The following is a 20,543-nucleotide window of genomic DNA, read 5'->3' as shown; positions in this document are numbered from 1 at the left end:
AATGCACGAGGAGGTGCTTTTTCTGGATGAGCCAAAAACGTGGTTTCTTGAGATGGGAACCCGCTCTTGATGAAGGTGCTGTGAAGATTGTTGACCTGACAATAAATGATTTAGGATGTTATATAAATTTAGTTGAGAAAGCAGCGGGAGAGTTTGAGAGAATTGACTCCAGTTCTGAAACAAGTTCCACTGTGGGAAGAGTGCTATCAAACAGGATTGTATGCTACAGAGAAATCGTTCATGAAAGGAAGAGCCAGCAGACTTCACCATTGTCTTATTCTTAAAAAACTGTGCATTTTGAGACACTTCACCTTCTGTCTATGGAATGTTTATCTCTCTAAATAAACCTGCTCTCATTTTACTATGGCTAACTCGTGAATTCTCTCCTATCCAAAGCCAAAGACCCTCATGCGGGGCTGGTCCCAGGGACTTGCTTGAGACCTGGAATGTGACCATTCTCTGTCTCCCATTCTCCCGCAACGGTTGCACATCCCAAAGTGCAATTTTTGCTGCTTCTGGATTAATCCATTTTGCTGGTAAAAATAACTTGGCTGTTTTATTGTTAACAAATGTAATCTAAAGGGCATTGGAGATTGACTTGTTCACTACTATGTGCTCAGCACTTAGAACAGTGACTAGTGCTGGACGTTGTTAAATTGCATGTGCTGGAGTCCCCCAGATCCTGTAGGAGTAGCAGGTAAGAGACCTGGGAGGGTGGCAAGAAACTGGTAGCCTCCGCACCCTCTTTAACCAGGGAGGGAAAACCAAAGTCACAGGAAAGAATGTGCTGTGTGTTAAGTCGCTTCAGTCGTGTCCAACTCTTTGTGATTCTATGGACTGTAGCCCATCATGCTCCTCTGTCCATGGAATTCTCCAGGCTAGAATACTGGAGCGGGTTGCCATTTCCTCCTCCATTTCCTCCTCTTCCTGACCCAGGGATCGAACCCGCCTCTCTTACATCTCCTGCATTGGCAGGCTGGATGTTCACCACTAGTACCACCTGGAAAGCCCCTCCTAACTCCCTTCTCTGTAGTTTTCTCTGCTGAGAGTCAGAGACTTCCTTAAGAAGTGATGCAGATCCTGTACCTACTCCAGCCAGTACTCAAAAGCATCCAGCCTCTCTCTCTTTTTTCTCTTGTTGCAGAGCATGGGCTCTAGAGTGCAAGGGCTCAGTAGTTGCAGTGTGTGAGTTTCTCTCTAGTTATCCTGAGGCATGAGGGATCTTAGTTCCCCAACCAGGGATTGAACCCACATCCCCTGCATTGGAAGGTGGCTTCTTAACCACTGGACAACAAAGGAAGTCCCCCCTAGCTTCTCTCTTTTGTGTAACCTAAACCCTTCATCCTGAACCTCCAGCTCAGTTCTGAAACCTGGTAGGGGAGCAGGATTGACCTGGAAGCTTTTTTTTTTTCTTTTAAAATGAAGTATAATAAATGTACAGAGAAGTGCATATGTGTGTATGGTTTGATGAATTTTCACAAAGTGAACAAACCAGATAGTCCTCAAGTCAGGAAACAGAATATCGTCCACCAGCCTTTCCGATGTTCCCCGAGTGCCACCTCCCCGTCACTACCCCTGCCTCTTTCCCCTGGGAGTCGGGGGGGATCCTTCCCCCAGAGCCTTTGCTTTATGAAACTGACCAGAGGGCTGGTGTCAAAGCTGCACAGGTGGTTTACGTGCATAGTGAGGCTTGGCAACTACTCCTGGAAGTCACATAATCTTTGTTGCAAGTGGAATCAGAAGCTGCTCTACTCCCAGTCTTGGGCTCAGCACCCGTAGCTGTCTGGCTAGGTTTCCCCGCGAAGCAGTGGGCATTTCCTGTATCTGGGGCCTGCAGAACACGGGAGGGGCAACTCCTGGGCTCAGAAAGGCCGGTGGGTTAGTTCCAGCCTGGGCATGTGGCCCTCCTTCCCTGGCAGGAGGTGCGTGAAGAGGTATTTTTGGAAGGTGCAGGAGTTCTGTAGCCATTTGGAAAATGCCTGCTCATAGGCTGGGCTGGATTCTCATTTTAAAATGATGATGTGGCTGAAGGGCCTGACCTGGCCAGTTTTCCTGGATCTACGGGTGGGGAAAGCGAAGAGACATGCTCATTTTTTCCCCCTTTTTCTTTAAATTGTGCCACCATTTTCTTTTTGTCTCAAATCCCTCTAACCCACAAGCTTCAAGAGAATCGTGCGGTGTCTCCCGCAGTTCATTGGCTCTTTGATGCTGTTTGCAGGTAAGTGTTTCATCTTGTCTCAAATCAGCCAGGGCCCTGGGGTCACTTTAAGTCGAGTGAAAGTTTAACCCTCAATCTACCACCAAGGATCTCTGGCTCTGGAGCCCTCACCTGGAGTCCCCCTGCCCTTCCAGGCAGGACCCTGAGTGCCCTCCTACTCTCTCCCCTCTGTCTCTCTCTGCTTTGTCCTGCTGCCTTCATCCTCATTGAGATCTGCAACTTTAAAAAAAAAAAATTGTAATTGATTTACAATGTTGAGCTAATTTCTACTGTATAGCAAAGTGATTCAGTTATATATACATATGTACATCTTTTTCATATTTTTTCTATTATGGTTTATCACAGGCTATAGAATATGGTTCCCTGTACTATACAGTAGGACCTTGTTGTTTACCCAATGTATATATAATGGCTTACATCTGCTAACCCCAACCTCCCACTCTACCCCTCCCCCAAACCGCTCCCCCTTGGCAATCACCAGTCTGTCTTCTATGTCTGTGAGTCTGTTTCTGTTTTGTAGATAGGTTCATATTTTAGGTTCCACATGTAAGTGACATCATATTGTATTTGTCTTTCTCTTTCTGACTGACTTAGTATGATCATCTTTAGGTCCATCCACCTTGTGGGAAAGGCATTATTTCATTCTTTTTTTTTGGTTGTGTAGTATTCCATTCTAAATATATACTACATCTTCTTTATCCTTTCATCTGTCGATGGACATTTAAGTCGTTTTCTTGTCTTGGCTATTGTGAATAGTGCTGCTATGAGCACTATTATAGAGGTGTGTGTATCTTTTTGAACTGTAGTTTTTGTCTGGATATATGCCCAGGAGTGGGATTGCTGGACCATATGGCAACTCTAGTTTTAGTTTTCTGAGGATCATCCATACTGTTTTACATACTGGTTGCACCAACTTAGCTTCCCACCAACAGGGGAGGAGGGTTCCCTTTTCTGTGCACCCTCTCCATCATGTATTTGTAGACTTTTTTATTTAATTGGAGCATAATTGTTTTATGATGTTGTGCTAGTTTCTGTTGTATAATGAAGTGAATCAGCTATATGTATACATATATCCCCTCCCTTTTGGACTTCCCTCCCCAACCCCCCATCCCACCCATCTAGGTCATCAAAGAGCAACGAGCTGAGTTCTCTGTACTGTATCACAAGTTCTTCATTTTGACTGGTATGAGATGGTACCTTACTGTAGTTTTGATTTGCATTTCTCTAATAATTAGCAGTGTTGAGCATCTTTAATGTGCTTATTGGCCATCCATATGCCATCTTTTGGGATACCCTCATAGCTCAGTTGGTAAAGAATCCGCCTGCAATGCAGGAGACCCCGGTTCAATTCCTGGGTCAGGAAGATCCCTTGGAGAAGGGATAGGCTACCGACTCCAGTTTTCTTGCCTGGAGAATTCCATGGACTGTATAGTCCATGGAGTCACAAAGAGTCAAATACGACTGAGTGACTTTCACTTTCACTTTCATATGCCATATAGAGAAATATCTATTTAGCAGCTGCAGGTGTGTTTTTTTTTTTTTTTTAATAATTTTATTTATTTATTTATTGGCTGTGCTGGGTCTTGTTGCTGCTCAGTTGTTTTCCCTAGTTGTTGTGAGCGGGGGCTACTCTCCAGTTGTGGTGGGTGGGATTCTCATTGCAGTGGCTTCTCTTGTTGCAGAGCACAGGCTCTAGGGCATGTGGGCTTCAGTAGTTGCAGTTCCTGAGCTCTAGAGCACAGGCTCAATAGTTGTGGCACACAGGCTTAGTTGTTCTGCTTAGGTGGAATCTTCCCGGATCAGGGATCAAACCCATGTCTCCTGCATTGGCAGGCAGATCTTTACCACTGAGCCACCTAGGAAGCCCCAGTTGCAGTTTTTGCTAATCATCTATCCATTCACTCACTCATCCATTCATTTGACCAGTGCCAAGCCCTGTCCTTGAAACAGGATGGAGGATCAGGCAGGCAAATGACTTTGTATCATCACCATTTTTGCCTTTACCCTTGAGAACTCTTTGTCCCCAATTCTCCACTTCCTCCCAAGGCCATGTCCATGCTCTCTGAAGAACCTCTGCTCCTTCACTTGCATAGCAAAGGGAGCCTGTCCTCCCCATTATCTGTCTCCAAACCCCTTGCTCAGTTCAGTTCAGTCGCTCAGTCATGTCTGACTCTTTGCGACCCCATGAACTGCAGCACACAAGGCCTCCCTATCCATCACCAACTCCTGGAGCTTACTTAAACTCACGTCCATCGAGTTGGTGGTGTCATCCAACCATCTCATCCTCTGTCAATCCCCTTCTCCTCTTGCCTTCAATCTTTCCCAGCATCAGGGTCTTTTCCAAAGAGTCAGTTCTTCAAATCCAGTGGCCAAAGTCTTGGAGCTTCAGCTTCAGCATCAATCCTTCCACTGAATATTCCTTTAGGATGGACTGGTTGGATCTCCTTGCAGTCCAAGGGACTCTCAAGAGTCTCTCCAACCCCACAGTTCAAAAGCATCAAATCTTCGGCGCTCAGCTTTTCTTATTGTCCAATGGTCGCATCCATACACGACTACTGGAAAAACCATAGCTTTGACTAGATGGACCTTTGTCGTCAAAGTAATGTCTCTGCTTTTTAATATGCTGTCTATGTTGGTCATAGTTTTTCTTTCAAGGAGCATGCGTCTTTTAATTTCATGGCTGTGGTCACCATCTGCAGTGATTTTGGAGCCCAAAAAGGTAAAGTCACTGTTTCCATTGTTTCTCCATCTATTTGCCATGAAGTGATAGGACCGGATGCCATGATGTTAGTTTTCCAAATGTTGAGTGTTAAGCCAACTTTTTCACTTTGCTCTTTCACTTTCATCAAGAAGCTCTTTAGTTCCTCTTTGCTTTCTGCCATAAGGGTGGTGTCATCTGCATAGCTGAGGTTATTGATATTTCTCCCAGCAATCTTGATTCCAGCTTGTGCTTCCTCCAGCTCGGCGTTTCTCATGATGTACTCTGCATAGAAGTTAAATAAGCAGGGTGACAATATACAGCCTTGACGTACTCCTTTTCCTATTTGGAACCAGTCTGTTGTTCCATGTCCAGCTCTAACTGTTGCTTCCTGACTTGTATACAGATTTCTCCAGAGGCAGGTCATGTGGTCTGGTATTCCCATCTCTTTCACAATTTTCCACAGTTTGTTGTGATCCACCCAGTCAAAGTCTTTGGCATAGTCAATAATGCAAAAGTAGATGTTTTTCTGGAACTCTCTTGCTTTTTTGATGATCTAATGGGTGTTGGCAATTTGATCTCTGCTTCGTCTGCCTTTTCTAAATCCAGATGCCTTCTCTAAACCCCTTGCTGCTGACTCTCATTTCCAGCTCCCTTGGTCTGAGACAGAGAATAAAAAGTAATACTTTTCGCATGAGTTTCTTCCCCAACTTTCCCTTTCTGAGACCTCTCTGTCCCCCATCCTCTCTCCATGCCAGATCCTGGAATGGAAGTGCCATTTGTGGGGAGCTGCTGTATTTTTGTCCTTCCAGAAACCAAGGCAGGGAGCTCCCCGGTGGCCCAATGGTTAGGACTCAGAGCTCTTACTGCTCCGGCCCTAGGTTTGATCCCTGGTTGGGGAATTAAGATACCATAAGCTGCATGGCTCAGTCAAAATAAAAGAAACCAAAGCAAAACCAAAGAGTGGTGGCAGGGGTGAGAGGAAGGGACAGAGAGGGTCTCAGAAAGGACTAGTTGGGGAAGAAAATAAAAGCTCTGGAGGGCTGGGATGCTTGCTGGGAGATGACTCTCTGAGGCAGAAGCAGGGTAAAGGTTGAACTAGAAGATGGCAGTGGCTTCCGGGTGCTCACTAGAGTCTCAGTGAACTCTCGTCCACTTCCTCTCTTTTCTTGGACCTGCCAGACTGTTTGGAAGAAGCAGTCTCTGAGTCCTTTGAACTGCCTGTTGGTCAGAGGGAGAAGCTGTCTAGGCTCTCAGGTAAGGTCTCTGAATCTGAGCTGATCACCTGGAAGAGGTATATAGTTGGGGAGGGAAAATAGATCCAGGGCATTCAGAGTATATGTGCTGAACCTGAGAGTCACTAAATGACACAGAGCAATATTAAAAGCAGAGACATTACTTTGCCAACAAAGGTCTGTCTAGTCAAGGCTATGGTTTTTCCAATAGTCATGTATGGATGTGAGAGTTGGACAGTGAAGAAAGCCGAGCGCCGAAGAATTGATGCTTTTGAACTGTAGTGTTGGAGAAGACTCTTGAGAGTCCCTTAGACTGCACGGAGATCCAACCAGTCCATCCTAAAGGAGATCAGTCCTGGGTGTTCATTGGAAGGACTGATGTTGAAGCTGAAACTCCAATACTTTGGCCACCTCATGTGAAGAGTTGACTCACTGGAAAAGACCCTGATGCTGGGAAGGATTGGGGGCAGGAGGAGAAGGGGACGACAGAGGATGACATGGCTGGATGGCATCACCAACTCGATGGACACGAGTTTGGGTAAACTCGGAGTTGGTGATGGACAGGGAGGCCTGGCGTGCTGCGGTTCATGGGGTCACAAAGAGTCGGACACGACTGAGCGACTGAAATGAACTGAACTGAATACATATGCCATGTGAACTGGATGTTCATAAAGGCTTGATCAGTGAGTTTTCCAGAAAAGAGTCTTTAAAAAAATTGCATATTTATTCACTTCAAATAGGTAATCCAAGCACAGGGCACAACATTTCAAAAAGTGCCAAAAGGTATGTGTAGTGAAAAATAAATGTCTTTCTCTCTCCTGTGCCCAAGTTCTTCAGTTTCCTTCGCAGAAACAACTACTGTTGTCAGTTTTTGTTATTGTTGTTCAGTCACTAAGTTGTGTCTGATTCTTTGCAATCCTGGCATGGATTGCATCATGCCAGGCTCCCCTTCACTATCTCCCAGAGTTTGCTCAAACTCTTATCCATTGAGTTGGCGATGCTATCCAGCTCATCCTCTGTCACCCCCTCAATCTTTCCCAGCATCAGGGTCCTTTCCAATGAGTTGGTTCTTTACATCAGGTAACCAAACAAAGTATTGGAGCTTTAGCTTCAGCATCAGTCCTTCCAATGAATGTTCAGGGCTGATTTCATTTAGGGTTGACCGATTTGATCTCTGAAAATCACAAGTGTGCATGTGTTTGTGTGTCTGTGTGTACTTGAAAAAATACAAATGGGCATATTATATATACTGTTTTTAACTGTGTTCTTTTAAGAGTATATATATATATATTTTTTAGATAAATTTATTTATTTTAGTTGGGGGCTAATTACTTTACAATATTGTAGTGGTTTTTGCCATACATTGACATGAATCAGCCCTGGGTTTACATGTGTTCCCCATCCTGAACCCCCCTCCCACCTCCCTCCAAGAGTATATTTTGGAGTCTTTTTTCTTAGCATATACTGTATGGGTTGGGGTAGCTTTGAAAAGCAGAAAAACCTTGTTCCCATACAACCCTGAGCTTTACTTCAGATCAAGCAGCTCCCTATTTGCAGCTGTTTTTTTTTTTTTTTTCTTTTTTTTTTTTTACAGACAGTGTGGTCCCTGGGCGACCTGAAGCTGTCTTGCTCAGGGAAACATCCTGGCATGGGACAGACGAGGAGCTAACATCCCTGCCAGATTTCACTGGGATTCATGTCCCCCATTCTTATGGAATTCCCTACGTCTGGAATTTGTTCTCAGAGTTTATATGAGAGATACCAGCACCAAGCCCCTACCTGGCTACTCATTTTTTTTTTTTTTCCCCAGGTCTTGTAGGTGGGTGAAGTATTTTCTGGGTGTTGTAGAGGTCATTTCAGAGAGCTGCATTTCTGGCTCATGGAGAGAGGCTGGCAGGGGCTGTGTTTAAGGGATTAATGCCCCACGGTGCTGTCTGTGGCTTCAAGATTACTCAGGTCAGGGTGAGCTGTTTCCCTGAAGTGGTCTGGAATGCAGGAAGTGGAATGGGACACAGCTCTTAATGTTAAAAGACTGGTTAATCAAACCACTTAGAGTGCAGTTGTATCTGAATCACCTTGTAGAATGCTGTGTCCTTTCCCTTTCCTTTTGCTCTCTGCCTGTCAACGTTGCTCATTTTCTTTTCAATATTTATTTTATTCATTTATTCGGCTGTATCGGGTCTTAGTTGCATGGCACAAGGGATCTTTGATCTTTGTTGCAGCATGTGGGGTCTTTAGTTGTGGCATGTGGGATCTAGTTCCCTGACCAGGGATCAATCCTGGGTCCCCTGCATAGGGAATAAAGAGTCTTAGCCACTGGACCACCAGAGATGTCCTGCTCCTTTCCTTTTGATGAGCTTTCTAATCCTAGTGGTCCATTTCTGCTGCCCCAAAGCAGCCTGGGTCAGATCAGATCAGCTTCTTAATTGGATTTAAATGTTCCAAAGAAATAATATCATGGTGAGTATTTCTTTAAATTTCGTCAGATCGAATTGCTTACAAGATTTTGCCAATCAAATAAAGGGAAAACAACCAGATATACTGATCCCTTGTTCTTAGAGTGGCACCACAGCCTGAGGCTCTTGGGGGTTTGTTACCTTATTTGCTCTTTTAAAAAAATTACAGCTTTATTGAGATATAATCCACATACCATACAACTCACCTACTTCAAGTAAACAATTCAGTGGTTTTTTTTTTATATTCACAGAATTGCACAACTATCACCACAATCAATTTTAGAACATTTTCATCAATCACTCCCTCCCATGAAAAAGCCCCATAGCCATTAGCAATTACTTCCCCCTCAGTCCAAGGCATCCACTAATATACTTGTTTTTTCTATGGATTTGCCTGTTCTGGACATTTCATATAAAGGGGCTCATATAATATGTGGTCTTTCAAGACTGGCTTCTTTCATTTAGCAGGACATTTTCAAGATTCAGCCCTGTTGTAGCATTTATCAGTACTTCATTCCTGTTTATGGTCAAGTAATATTCCATTGTGTAGCTATGTCATATTTTACTTATTCATTAATCAGCTGATGGACATCTGTTTTTTTTCCACTTTATTGGCTATAATGAGTAAGGGTACTATGAACATTGCTGTAGGGATTTTTGTGTGGACCTCACTTGAACTTGGGCTTCCCCAGTGACTCAGCGGTAAAGAATCCGCCTGCAATGGAAGAGATGCGGGTTCTATCCCTGGGTTGGAAAAGTCCCCTGGAGGAGGAAATGGCAACCCACTCCAATGTTCTTGCCTGCGAAATCCTATGGACAGAGGAGCCTGGTAAGCTACAGTCCAAGGGGTCACAGTTAGACATGACTGAGCACATAGGTACACTTGATAATCTTTACAGCAACTCTCATGAGGTTTACAGACCTCGTTCTATAGACAGCAAAACTCATTCCAAGATTGTAGACAGGAATTTTTAATGCAGCTGTTAGATTTCTGAGCCCATGTTTTTTCCAGTCTATGTTCACAGAGTTGAAATAACTGCTTCGACAGAACGTGGTGTGGATATGTCTGCAGGAAGGACCTGTGAACAGGAACGGTTATTTTTCAGTTGTGAAATTTCAGCCCTCTCCCCAACGTCCCCCTTCTCTTTGCCTTTTTCCTCCTCTCCTAGTTTTAACTAAGAGTACCGGGTTTCCGCCTCTCTGGTGGGTACAGAATCCACTCTCAATCCACTCTCACTCATTTACACTTTGGTGTGGAATATAATTTTGTGCGAATGTGATATTTGCATTTTCGAGTCACCCCGATGAGGTGAAAGCTCCTCTGCTAGTAGCAAGCACTGAGGTGCTATTTGAAGCAGAGATAGGCAGAGGGAGGATTTCTTGGAAACGCTCCTTCTCCTGTCGGGTCCCAGGTTTCCAGGATGAAGGCCACCTACCGTGGGGGTTGGGGCTTCATGGACCGCCACCTGCCCGCGGCATCCCCCCTACCCTCAGCTAGGTCGCGCGCACCGTTGCTCGGCAACCACTCGCTCACGCGGGAGGCAGCCCCAGAACCCTGCGGGGAGCGCGCGCACACGCCGGGACGCAGGGCCGCCCGCGCGGCCCCGACGTCAGACCCACCCCTCTCCTCAGCGCCTGCCGAGCTCGGCGGGAGGCCGAGCCTCGCCCCCATCGGAGGGCAGCCTGTGGAACCCACGAATCAGAGAGACCGATACATCGCCCGGCCGGGCGCCGGGCAACCAATCGCCGCACGCGTGTGATCCCGCACCCGCCCGGGAGGCCGGCTGCGGGCGCTGAGGCGGCGACGGCGGGAGTCGCTGCTGAGGCGGCCGCCGGCGCGGGTCGTGTCAGCGCAGCTCCTCGGGGCCGGGCCGGGCTGGCAGCAGCTGGCGCCTGGCGGTGAGGGCGGGCTCCCGGGGTGGGCGGAATGGCCCCCACCTAGGGCCGTGGGAGTAGCAGCTGAGCCCAGGATGCTGAGGAGGCGGCGCGGCGGCTCCCCACTCATTCCAGGTAAGGGGGACGCCGCGCTCGTTGCGGCGCGCCGCCCCGGCCCCTCTGTCTTTCCTGCCGCCGCTCACCTGGCTCCGAGTCCCGGGCGCGTCTGTCCTGGCATCCCTCGGTCCCAGTCGCCGCCGGCCCGCGTATCTCCCCCAGGGCTAGTCCAGCTCCGCCCCCTCAGCGCGTAGCTCCGTGTCCCGGCCCGGCCGGGCCCGGCTCCGATCCCGCACCCCTGCCTTCAGCGCCCGCGTTTCCCGGTCTCGGGCTTCCCCGTGGCCCGACTCGCCCCCGCCGTGGTCGGCCTCCCGCTCTCTCCCGCCCCCTCCCCGCCTTCCTGTCTCCCTCTGGCAGGGCCGGCACTGTTTCCCAGCCTCCGCAGTCCTTCGGGGCGCCTTCCGGGGATGAGACGCCCGGGCCCCCCGATCGGACTTTTGCCCTCACCTCTACCCGGACTTCCCTTCCCCAGGCTCACCCCATCCTTGCCCCCCATACCGGGTCCTCTAGACATTTCACTCGCGCCCTCCCGCCCCCCGCCCCCCTCCATGTGTCCCTGGGTTTTGCCCTTTTGCCCCCAGGTGCTTTCCTTTCCCAACTCGCCCCTTCTCTCTCCATTTTCATCACCCACCGTCGCTAACACGTCTTTTCCTCTACGCTTAAACCTTCAGACACTGCTCCTCTCCCGAGTGCCCGGTGTATATTTTTAGCGTAATTCGTCTTTAAATGAGCTACACCCATAACATGTAAAGTGTGTTGCCTAGAGTTTGGCACACAGTAGGTCTGCTACGTGGTAGGTGCTCACTCGTGTTACCCTCTTCCTCCTTTGAGGCCTTTGTGCCCTCCAGATAGCGGTGGCAAGATGTCCAGTATCCAATACCTCAAGAGTAGTATGGGAGGTGGCCGGATGAATTAGGCACCTCCAAGTCTGATGAAGAGATTGCATTGTCAGTTATTTACTTACAGCAGTCATTCCGAAGAATTGAATTTTGCTATCTTTGTGTCATGTTTTATATTGTTTTATAATAATTGGCTTTGTAAAGAGTTCTTAATAAGCTTTGCAGGTTAGTCCCACCACCCCATCTTCAGTGTTTGCTGAACTTTTATTTTTAGGGAAGGAAGAGCCCCCATCTCCTAGTTGAAATTGCATTGTGTCTAAGAAGGGTTTCGAGCGTTAATCTCCCAGCTGGATAGTCCAGTCCTGCAGTGAATTTTCATCTTTTAGGAGCCTAGAGGAGTCAGGTTTAGATTTCTTGGAATCAACCGTGGAAGGGATCAGAAATGCTTAGGAGTGGAAGTTCTGACAAGTTCTCTCAGAGTGAAAGCGGAATTAGCCACCCCTGCCCCCTTATCTGGCTATCAGAGGAAATAACTAGAGTCGATTTTAAAAAGAATAAAATAAGTTTGACTTTTGAAAATTATAAAAGCCATGTTACTGGCCTCAAGCCATTCTCGCTCATTTGCTCTGATGATTTCCAAGCCTGGATGAATCAAACAGTTGGCTTTTTCTGCTCCTGGAGGGTTGAGGAAAGCGTGTGACTGAGCTGCTGGTGGTGTTCTAAACTTTTAAATTCCAACTTTGCTTGCACTGCCTGGAGATCCTTTGACTCACTCCCTGTGTACCTCTTATGTACCTAGACCTTACTGCTATTTCTAGATCTTTACCATTCTCCTCTTCTTGACTTATCTTACTCTTGACTTCTTTACATTGCTTATTTTGCCTCCTACTTTGCAGAATTGGTGGGCATCAGCCCTGAACTCTTAAGGGTCTGTCATTTTTCTGTGTGCTTGTACCTATCTGATTTCTGATTGCCTTTTCTTTTATCAGAGGAAGAAGGTATTACTTTCTGAGGCTAACATCTTTCGTATTCTATATTCTCTTTTTTTCTCAGCTTGCACACATGCTCATGTTTTCACCATCCAAAACAAACCAAAATGAAACATTGCCTTGATGTACTTCCCCTCAGATTAATGTGGTATTCCTTAGGATTTTGTTTTCTGTTCTTTTCCCTGTCTTCTAGTTTGTGTTATTACACTTCTGTTCATGGCTTCAAGTAGCACCTGTATATTTTTGGTTTACAACGGTATATATTCAGTCCTCATTTTTCTTGAACTTCAGGTATTTCATATGTTCGTCTGTCGGATAACTATACTTGGATACTTGTACTTCAAACTTGGGTATTTTTTCCTTTCTCTTCTTACTCATAGCTGCCTCAAAGACATCCACAAACCTCCTATTTTAAGTTCTGTACCCTAGAAGCCTTAGAAACTTCTTTTCTCCTATCATTATGTCTGCCGTAGATCCTATTGTTGCTACCTGAAATCCTTTTCTTTTCTCTCCTCATTGCCAGAAGATTGCTTGTGGCCTGGGTTATGTTTTTCCTGAACAGATTTCAACCCAGGCTCTACTTTAAACCACCTAGGAGCTTTTAAAGGTTGAGGATGAGGGGATCAAGGCCTCCATAGAGATTCTGAGTCTTGGTCTGCTGTGGGGCCAGACCTTTTCATTTAAAAAATCATTCTCATGCAGCAGTAATAGGCAGCAAGGGCTGAGAACTGGCTTGAGAGCTCTAAGAGGGACTGAGAATGGTGAGGAGCTATATATAGCATTTAACTCATCCTTTAAAAATCAACATAAATGTCACTTTTGTTGGCATGGTTACTTCCCTGACTTTGTACATTTACCTGTTAAAGTACTTATCACATGAGAAAATTTTTTTTTAATTGGAGGATAATTTCTTTACAATATTGTGAGTTTCTGCCATACAACAAGGTGAGTCAGTCATAATTTTATGTTTATATATCCCTTTCCTCTTGAGCCTTCTTCCCACCTCTCATCCTATCCCCAAGATTTTATTTAAATCATTTCCCATGGGCCCATTTTTCTCATAACTAGGATTTCCTTGAGGTCTGTGATTATGCCCAAAGGTAAATTATTGTTTCTTACACTATTCACGGCACTTCTGATGCCAAATATGTAGGTTTTTCCCTCATGTTAAATAGTTCTCCAACTCTCCAGACAGCAACTGAGTATTATACACTTTTAACTTAATTATCTGACCTGTCTCTTGAGAAACCTGTATGCAGGTCAGGAAGCAACAGTTAGAACTGGACATGGAACAACAGACTGGTTCCAAATCAGGAAAGGAGTATGTCAAGGCTGTATATTGTCACCCTGCTTATTTAACTTATATGCAGAGTACATCATGAGAAATGCTGGGCTGGATGAAGCACAAGCTGGAATCAAGATTGCCGGGAGAAATATCAATAACCTCAGATATGCAGATGACACCACCCTTATGGTAGAAAGTGAAGAAGAACTAAAGAGCCTCTTGATGAAAGTGAAAGAGGAGAGTGAAAAAGTTGGCTTAAAGCTCAACATTCAGAAAACTAAGATCATGGTATCCGGTCCTATCACTTCATGGCAAATAGGTGGGGAAACAGTGGAAACAGTGGCTGACGTTATTTTTAGGGGCTCCAGAATCACTGCAGATGGTATTGCAGCTTAATCCTTGGAAGGAAGGTTATGACCAACCTAGGTGGCATTTTAAAAAGCAGAGACATTACTTTGCCAACAAAGGTCCGTCTAGTCAAGGCTATGGTTTTTCCAGTAGTTGTGTATGGATGTGAGAGTTGGACAGTGAAGAAAGCTGAGTGCCGAAGAATTGATGGTTTTGAACTGTGGTGTTGGAGAAGAGTCTTCAGAGTCCCTTGGACTGCAAGAAGATCCAACCAGTCCATCCTAAAGGAGATCAGTCCTGGGTGTTCATTGGAAGGACTGATGTTGAAGTTGAAACTCCAATACTTTGGCCACCTCATGTGAAGAGTTGACTCATTGGAAAAGACCCTAATGCTGGGAAGGATTGAGGGCAGGAGGAGAAGGGGATGACAGAGGATGAGATGGCTGGATGGCATCACCAACTCGATGGACATGGGTTTGGGTAGACTCCGGGAGTTGGTGATGGACAGGGAGGCCTGGCGTGCTGCGATTCATGGGGTCACAAAGAGTCGGACATGACTGAGCGACTGAACTGAACTGAACTGAACACCTGGATTTAGTGCAGACCCCATAGATTAAGGACTCAGTCTCACAAGATTCCTCTCAACTTCAGACCAATCCCAGGTCCTAGGTTGTGACCTGTACTTGAAACCGATTGGCTATAAATTGAGGCTTCTCACAACCCCCTCTGCAGGTGTGAAATTTGCTGTAAAGGCTCACAGAATTCAGGAATGCTCATTACTTACCTTTACATATTGAGTAAACAATGAAAACAGTGACAGGTTTTATTTTCTTTGGCTCCAAAGTCACTGTGGACTGCAACCATGAACTTAAAAGATGCTTGCTCCTTGGAAGAAAAGCTATGACAAATCTAGTCGGCGTATTAAAAAGCAGAGACATCACTTTGCCAACAAAGGTTTGTCTAGTCAAAGCTATGGTTTTCCCAGTAGTCATGACAGATGTGAGAGTTGGACCATAAAAAAGGCTGAGCACTGAAGAATTGATGCTTTTGAACTGTGGTGTTGGAGAAGACTCTTGAGAGTCCCTTGGGCTGCAAGGACATCCAACCAGTCTATCCTAAAGGAAATTAACCATAAATATTCATTGGAAGAACTGATGCTGAAGCTCCAATACTTTGGTCACCTGATACAAAGAACCTCATTGGAAAAGACCCTGATGCTAGGAAGGAGAAGGCGGAGGAGAAGGGGATGACGGAGGACGGGATGGTTGGATGGCATCACCGACTTGATGGACATGAGTTTGAGCAAACTCCGGGAGACAGTGAAGGACAGGGAAACCTGGCATGCTGCAGTCCATGGGGTCACAAAGAGTTGGACACGGCTGAGCGACTGAACAACAAAATTCTGAGAGGCATTCTATAACGCTATTAAGAGGTTTCAGGGAAACTGAGACTCTGTTGTTTCCTGGGTTAAATTTAACAACACACTTTTACACTGGCTTTTGATCAGTGACTTTTGATTGTATCCTGGACCTTTGTGATATTTTGTTAGGAGACTCTGGATCCTATTTAAATCTTTTATAGGTGAGGGAGATTAAGAGTTACTACTAGTTATAAAATAAATCTTGGGGATGTAATATGCAGCATAGGGAATATAGTTAAATATTGTAAGAACTTTGTATGGTGACAGGTGGTAACTAGACTTATGGTAGTGACCATTTTGTAATGTTTAAAAATATTAAATCACTATGTTGTACACATAAAATTAATATAGTAATGTAAGTCAGTTACCCTTCAATAAAAAGAAAAGTCTTCTGTTTTAGTAGCAGTTGCCCTAAAAAGTTTCATGCATAGGGTTCAGCGTACTTTCTTTTATTTTTGGTAGCAGCTTTATTGAGCTATCATTCACATATCATACATTTGCCCATTTAAGGTATAACTTTTTTTAGTATGTTTAGTATATTTTAGTTGTTGTTGTTTAGTTGCAATAGTTGTGCCAGATTCTTTTACAGTCCCACGGACTATAGCCTGTCAGGTTCCTCTGTCCATGGGATTTCCCAGGCAAGAATACCAGAGTTGGTTGCCATTTCCTTCTCCAGGGGATCTTCTTGACCCAGGGATCAAACCTGCATCTCTTGCATTGGCAGACAGATTCTTTAGCACTGAGGCACCAGTGAAGTCCTGTGCAAACCTTATTACAATCAATTTTAGAACATTTGCAAGAAACTGTGCACTCCTTACCTGTCACTTCCAACTCCCACTTGTCATTCTCTCAGTTTAGTTCAGTTGCTCAGTTGTGTCTGACTCTTTGCGACCTCATGGACTGCAGCACTCCAGGTTTCCCTGTTCATCACCAACGCCTGGAACTTGCTCAAACTCATGTCCATCAAGTTGGTGATGCCATCCAACCATCTCATCTTCTATTGTCCCCTTCTCCTCTTGCCTTCAATCTTTCCCAGCATCAGGGTCTTTTCCAGTGAGTCGGTTCTTTGTATCAGGTGGCCAAAGTATTGGAGTTTCAGCATCAGTCCTTCCAATGAATAGGACTGATTTCCTGTAGAATGGACTGGTTGGATCTCCTTGCAGTCCAAGGGACTCTCAAGAGTCTTCTCCAACACCACAGTTCAAAAGCATCAATTCTTTGGTGCTCAGATTTCTTTTTGGTCCAACTCTCACATCCATAAGTGACTACTGGAGAAACCATAGCTTTGACTAGACGGACCTTCGTCAGCAAAGTAATGTCTCTGCTTTTTGATATGCTGTCTAGATTGGTCATAGCTTTTCTTCCAAGGAGCAAGCGTGTTTTAACTTCATGGCTGCAGTCACCATCTGCAGTGATTTTCGAGCCCAAGAAAATAAAGTCTGTCACTGTTTCCATTGTTTCCCCATCTGTTTCCCATGAAGTGATAGGACCGGATGCCGTGATCTTAGTTTTTTGAATGTTGAGTTTTAAGCCAGCTTTTTCACTCTTCTCTTTCACTTTCATAAAGAGGCTCTTTAGTTCTTTGTCTCTTTCTGCCGTAAGGGTGGTGTCATCTGCATATCTGAGGTTATCGATATTTCTCCCGGCTATCTTGATTCCAGCTTGTGCTTGATCCAGCCTGGCATTTCGCATGATGTAATAAACAGGGTGACAATATACAGCCTTAACGTACTCCTTCCCCAATTTGGAACCAGTCCGTTGTTCCATGTCTGGTTCTAGCTGTTGCTACTTGACCTGCATACAGATTTCTCAGGAGGCAGGTCAGGTGGTCTGGTATTCCCATCTTTTGAAGAATTTTCCACCGTTTGTTGTGATCCACACAGTCAAAGGCTTTGGCATAGCCAATAAAGCAGAAGTAGATGTTTTTCTGGAACTCTCTTGCTTTTTTTGTGATGCAGCAGATGTTGACAGTTTGATCTCTGGTTCTCTGCCTTTTCTAAATCCAGCTTGTACATGTGGAAGTTCTCAGTTCACGTACTGTTGAAGCCTTGCTTGGAGAATTTTGGGCATTACTTTGCTAGCATGTGAGATGAGTGCAATTGTGTGGTAGTTTGAACATTCTTTGGCATTGCCTTTCTTTGGGATTGGAATGAAAACTGACTATTTTCAAGTCCTGTGGCCACTGCTGAGTTTTCCAAATTTTCTGGCATATTGAGTGTAGCACTTTCACAGCATCATCTTTTAAGATTTGAAATAGCCCAACTGGAATTGCATCATCTCCATTAGCTTCGTTGGTAGTGATGCTTCCTATGGCCCACTTGACTTCACATTCCAGGATGTCTGGCTCTAGGTAAGGGATCACACCATCATGATTATCTGGGTCATGAAGATCTTTTCTGTATAATTGTTCTGTGTATTCTTGCCACCTCTTCTTAATATCTTCTACTTCTGTTAGGTCCATAGTGTTTCTGTGTTTATTGAGCCCATCTTTGCATGAAGTGTTCCCTTGGTATCTCTAATTTTCTTGAAGAGATCTCTAGTCTTTCCCATTCTATTGTTTTCCTCTATTTCTTTGCATTGATCACTGGGGAAGGCTTTCTTATCTCTCCTTGCTATTCTGTGGAACTCTGCATTCAGATGGGTATATCTTTCTTTTCTCCTTTGCCTTTAGCTTCTCGTCTTTTCTCAGCTATTTGTAAAGCTTCCTCAGACAACTGTTTTTCCTTTTTGCATTTCTTTTTCTTGAGGATGGTCTTTATCACCGCCTCCTGTTGTACAATGTCACGAACCTCCATCCATAGTTCTTCAGGCACTCTATCAAATCTAATCCCTGTCCCTTGGCAACTGCTAATGCGTTTTCTCTCTCTATAGATTTGCTTGTTCTGGACGTTTCATATGAGTGTAATCATATGACATGTAGTCCTTTGTTATTGGTTTCTTTCACTTTGCATGTCTTCATGGTTCTTCCATGTTGTAGAATGTATCAGTATTTTATTTCTTTTTCTTGCTGAATAATATTGTTTTATGTGTAGACCACATTTATATATTAATCAGTTGATGGGTGTTTGGGTATTTGTACATTGTGACTGTTATGACTAATGCTGCTGTGAACATCTGTGTACAAATTTTTGGGTGCTCATGTTTCATTTCTCTTGGATATACACCTATGGGTGGAATTGCTGGGTCATATAACTCTAGAACTGTAGGTCTAATATCTTGAGCAACTGCTAGACTGTTTTCCAAAATGGCTACTCTGTTTTACATTTCTGTTAGCAGTGTATGAGGGTTCCAATTTTTCTACCTCCTTGCCAAAACTTGTTATTATCTGACCTTCGTATTCTAGCTATCCTAATACATGTGAAGTAATATCTCGTTGTGGTTTTGGTTGCATTTCCCTGATGGTTAAAGATGTTGAGCCACTTTTCATGTGTTTTTTGGCTATTTGTGTATCTTTGGAGAAATCTCTGTTCTTTGTCCATTTTCAGATTGAGTTATTTGTCTTTCTGAATTGTAAGGTTTCTTTATATATTCTGGATACTAGACCCTTATCAGATATGATTAACAGATATAAATCTCCCATTCTGTAGGTGTCTTCACTTTCTTGATGGCATAAAGGTTTTAAATTTTGATTAAGTCCAATTTGTCTTGTTTTTCTTTTGTTGCTTGTGTTTTGTGTTTTGTATTTAAGAAACCAGTGCCTGTTCAAAGTCATGCGAATCTACTCCTATGTTTTCTTCCAGGAGTTTCATAGTTTCAGCTCTTACATTTAGATCTTTAATCCATCTTTGTGAATTTTGTATAAGGTATGAGATAGGGGTCCACCCTCATTTTTTGCTTATAGATATTCAGTTGTTTTAGCACCATATGTTGTAAAAATACTCTTACTCTTTGATTTGTCTTGGCACCGTTGTCTGATTGGAAGTTTGATAGAGATTGCATTGAACAGTTTGGGGAACGTTGGCTTCTTAATTCTTATTAGTCTTCTAACTCATGAGTGTGTAATGACTTTTCACTCATTTAGATCATCTTTAATTTACTTCAAAAGCGTTTTCTATTTTTTAGTGTATAAGTTTTGCATTTTTTTGGTTAAATGTATTTTTCTTTTGTTTGTTTCATTTTTTTTAAACTAAGAGATTAGTCATTACATACATGTATTTTTAATCCACTTTCTAGTTTTTCTTTTTTTTTTAATTTTTGTTTTGTGTTGGAGTATAGTCAATTAACAATGTTGTGATAGTTTCAGGTGAACAACAAAGGGACTCAACCATACATGTACATGTATCCATTCTCCCCCAAACTCCCTCCCATCCAGGATGCCACATAACACTGAGCAGAGTTCCCTGTGTGTATTTCTTAATGTTTCATTCTTTTGGTGCTATTGTGAGTGGAAGTCTTTTGTTAATTTTGTTTTTGGATTGTCAATGATAATATGTAGAAATATAATTGAATTCTTTATATTAGTCAAGTATCTTAAAATCATAACAAACTCATGTAACAGTTCTGATAGTTTTTTAGTGTTTTATTAGAACTTTATATATATGATATATATTCTCTGAAGAGAGATAGTCTTACTTCTTCCTTCCAATCTGGATTGCTTTCTTTTTCTTGCCTAATTGCCCTGGCTAAAATTTCCTGTATAATACTATTAGAAATGGTGAGAGTGTACATCTTGTCTTGGTCCTGATCTTAGGGGGAATTGTTAAATGTGAAGTTATCTATGGATTTCCTTAGTTGTCCTTTTTCAAGTTGATGATGTCCTCTTCTATTTCTAGCTTATTCATTGTGTTTATGGTGAAAGAGTATTGTGGTGGTGATTTAGTCACTAAGTCATGCCCGACTCTTGTGACCCTATGGACTGTGGCCTGCCAGGCCCCTCTGTCCATGGGATTCTCCAGGCAAGAATACTGGGTTGCCATTTCCTTCTCCAGGGGATCTTCCTGACCCAGGAATTGAACCCGGGTCTCCTGTACTGCAGGCAGATTCTTTACCAACTGAGCTATGAGGGAAGCCCAAAAGAGTGTTAGATTTTGTCAAATGCTTCTTCAGTGCCTATTGAGATTTAT

The 20,543-nt window shown here is 44.1% G+C and overlaps 1 protein-coding gene and 1 long non-coding RNA gene across 3 annotated transcripts in view; one reads left to right on the top strand and one right to left on the bottom strand.

The window, feature by feature from the left end:
• Positions 1–9,200: 9,200 nt before the first annotated feature.
• On the bottom strand, positions 9,201–10,276 carry LOC145532628 (uncharacterized). The gene is made up of 2 exons (XR_014073441.1): positions 10,044–10,276; positions 9,201–9,686 (listed from the first exon to the last, which is right to left on the bottom strand). It is a non-coding gene; the product is annotated as an uncharacterized LOC145532628 (long non-coding RNA).
• Positions 10,277–10,377: 101 nt separating this feature from the next.
• TPST1 (tyrosylprotein sulfotransferase 1) overlaps positions 10,378–20,543 on the top strand; it is a 105,400-nt gene continuing 95,234 nt past the window's right edge. For both annotated transcript variants that reach the window (XR_014073437.1, XM_081558086.1), the window contains exon 1: positions 10,378–10,617. The gene's annotated coding sequence lies outside the window, so the exon portion shown is untranslated. The remainder of the gene's footprint in view (positions 10,618–20,543) is intronic.

Source organism: Giraffa tippelskirchi, chromosome 13 (genome assembly GCF_054371585.1).
Source record: "Giraffa tippelskirchi isolate mGirTip1 chromosome 13, T2T-mGirTip1v1.2.pri, whole genome shotgun sequence".
Lineage (NCBI taxonomy): Eukaryota > Metazoa > Chordata > Mammalia > Artiodactyla > Giraffidae > Giraffa > Giraffa tippelskirchi.
Note: the sequence above shows the minus strand (reverse complement) of the source record. Positions and strands in the feature narration are given on the sequence as shown.